Below are 3,347 nucleotides of genomic sequence, written 5' to 3'. Positions count from 1 at the left end.
CATAAGTAGAATATTTACTGACTTTTCAATTAATAGAACTGGTTTTCATTTATTATGCAAATATTAAACACGTCAACCTTTGGGTATGAAAATAGGTGTCACTCTATATAATCCAAGTATGAATATTTTCAATGCAGGGAATTAGAAGTGAAGTGTTAGTCATTCAGTCATGTCTGATTCTTTGCAACCCCATGGACTAGGGCTCGACAGGCTCTTCTGTCCATGGTTTTCTCCAGGCAAGAACACTGGAGCGGGTTACCATTTCCTTCTCCAGGAGATCTCCCCGACCCACGGATCAAACCTGGGTCTCCTGCATTGCAGGCAGACTCTTTATCACGTGAGCCACCAGGGAAACTGTCAGGGATGATCTCGGCCTGTAGCACCACAAGGTTCTCTGGAGGCTTGCATCAGAGACTCTCTGAATACCAAGAACCTCTGGAAGTTTCCTTCTGACCCCTCAGGCTGCAGGACTGATGCAGGTGATTCTCAGAAAGCTTACCGGAAGCTGATCAGAACCTCTCATGTGCTCAGTCATCCGCCTGCAGTTGTCTCCAGAAAATAATGGCTTCCTTTTCTCCTAAACTTTGTGCTGGTGTCTCCCATCTCAATAGGATTCTGGGAAACACAGTTCTCAACTTCTCTTGCAATGGAGACCTTAGGAAGGTGGCAGTGATGCCAAAATGAGTCCAAATAACCCAGCACACCTACTAAAGGCAAGACTCTGGGCTCCATGATCTCGAAATACAAGGATGACTTGTGTGAATCTTCTCACCCTGCTCTAAGTCGGGCAAGGATGATAAGACACATGAGTAAAAACAGTGGTTCAAGGCAGAAGACTCAGGTAGAGGCAGATGCAGGGACAATGTCAGGCAATGCAGAGAAAGAAATGGCTTCCAGCTGAGAAAGAGTCAAGGAAGACTTCAATGAATGGGTAGACTATTTTTTTTTTTTTTCGTCTTTTACAAAGGAAATTATGAGTACTTTTTTCTTTCTTTCTTTCTTTTTGGAGTTAGATTGAGCTTTAAAGAATGTAAATTTGGGGAATACGTCAACACAGAAAAGCAGGGAATTAGGGGCATGAAAATGGTACAAAGACAGATACAGGGATTCCCAGGTGGCACAGTGGTAAAGAATCCACCTGCTAATGCAGGATAAAGGTACAGAAATAGAAAAGAATGTAGTGATAAGTGACTTTATTAAACTGAAGAAAGGTGTTCTTTGAAAAGGGGCAAAGTGGAGGGGAATTCCCAGAAAGTAGTTTTTGTTTCACTTCGGACACTGTTCCAGTATACGAGTTTGAAATCTTTTTAATAGGAAATGGAAAGCAATTTGAGATTTTAAGAATATGATGATTAGATCACTCCATTAGGGTGAGGCCTCACCACAACTCTGTTTTGCGGGTGTTGCCCCGGCTTGTTGTTCAGTCGTTAAGTCATGTCCAGCTCTTTGTGACCCCATGGACTGTAGCCCACCAGGCTCTTCTGTCCATGGGATTTCAGGCAAGAATACTGGAGTGGGTTGCCATTTCCTTCTCCAAGGGATCTTCCTGACCCAGGGACCAAACCTGCATCTCCTGCATTGGAGGCAGATTCTTTACCACTGAGCCACCAGGGAAGCCCTGTTATCCCTGCCGGGTGTCCATTAAACCAGGATGGGCATTGCATCCCCAGAAGGTGTGTGGGATTTGGTGTGCACAACCACAGGCAGGCACCTGTTAGTCCCCCCACTCACAGGTCATTAGAAGAAATTGGGGTTTAGAAAGGTTAAGGAACTACCCAAGATCATATGTTGAAATGTGAAGATTGTGGATCTTGATTCCAAAGCTAACATTTTTTCCCACATAACTTGCTATACCATTCTGCCCCCACTCCACAGTCCCATCAATTTTTTCTCACCAATCCCCTTAAGCTATTTTCTGCTCCTTTTCTCTACCTATATAGGTCTTGCTCTGAAATCCTGAGAAATAAGAGACTAGTAAAATCTGTTCCAACTAAAGATCAAACTTATAACCCAGGTTTTTCCTCATATACTTATTAAGGTATAAATGTCATTCAGTTTTATATAACAAGAGAAGAGGAGATTTTGAGAGTTATTCTTTGTTCAATACAATGTGAAAGAAACTTATTCAACCAATGCCCTCTCAATCCACGTCCTTCTGGTATTAAAATAGTTCTGGGTTAAAGTTGATCATTCTGTTTAGCGGATTATCTAACTCATTTCAAAAATCATTTAGTCTTTACTTATATAAGCATTACAATCCCATCACCAAGTTGAAGATGAACTAATCTCCTGTTCAGAACTTTACCATCTGAAACTGTGACCCAAAACATTTCTAAATTGACTTATCAACACCTCCCTTCTCATTGGATCTTTTGACTCTGCCCCAGGATTTCTCACTTTCTTGAAATAAAATACCCATCACTATATAACATAATGCTACTCATCTTTTAAGTCTCAATTATAAATTCAACTTTCCCCATGAAGTCTTTGCCCATCCAGTGCCCACCATTACCCCTCTGGATGTAACATAACAAGGCCCCCATCCTAATGGCTCTGAGGTTCTGTAGTATCCCTTTTGATTTTTCTATACCCCAGCCAGAGTTGGGATGCAGGTAGAAATAAGGAACTTACTAATAGAAAATAAAGGTGTTTGCTTCAGCAGCAGATATACTAAAACTGGAACAATATAGAGAAGGTAAGCATGGCCCCTGCTAAGTGAATTTATTTACAAAACAGAAGTAGAGTCATAGATGGAGGAGACAAACTTATGGTTATGCCAGGGGGTGAGGAGGAGGGATAAACTGGGAGATTGGAGATCGGGACTGACACATACACATATAAAATTAAAAGACGCCTGCTCCTTGGAAGAAAAGCTAAACAGCATATTAAAAAGCAGAGACATCACTTTGCCAGCAAAGGTCCATAAAAGTGAAAGCTATGGGTTTTCCAGTAGTCATGTATGGATGTGAGAGTTGGGTCATAAATAAGGTTAAGTGCCAAAGAATTGATGCTTTCAAACTGTGGTGCGAGAAGACTTTTTTTTTTTTTTTTTGGGAGAAGCCTCTTAAGAGTCCCTTGGACAGCAAGGAAATCAAACCAATCAATCCTAAAGGAAATAAACCTTGAGTATTTACTGGAAGGACTGATGCTAAAGCTGAAGCTCCAATACTTTGGCCACCTAATGCAGAAAGCTGACTTATTGGAAAAGACCCTGATGCTGGGAAAGATTGAGGACAGGAGAAGTGGGCGACAGAGGATGAGATGGTTGTATGGTATCACTGACTCAGTGGACGTGAGTTTGAGCAAACTCAAAAAAGATAGTGAAGGACAGGGAAACCTGGTGTGCT

The 3,347-nt window shown here is 41.7% G+C and overlaps 1 non-coding gene across 1 annotated transcript; it reads left to right on the top strand.

Annotated features, from left to right (window-relative positions):
* The first annotated feature begins 2,650 nt into the window (after window positions 1–2,650).
* Window positions 2,651–2,753, top strand: LOC122673645. Its single transcript, XR_006334768.1, has one exon. It is a non-coding gene; the product is annotated as a U6 spliceosomal RNA (small nuclear RNA).
* Window positions 2,754–3,347: the final 594 nt, after the last annotated feature.

Source organism: Cervus elaphus, chromosome 17, assembly GCF_910594005.1.
Source record: "Cervus elaphus chromosome 17, mCerEla1.1, whole genome shotgun sequence".
NCBI lineage: Eukaryota > Metazoa > Chordata > Mammalia > Artiodactyla > Cervidae > Cervus > Cervus elaphus.
This window is presented reverse-complemented; position numbering and strand designations above follow the sequence as displayed.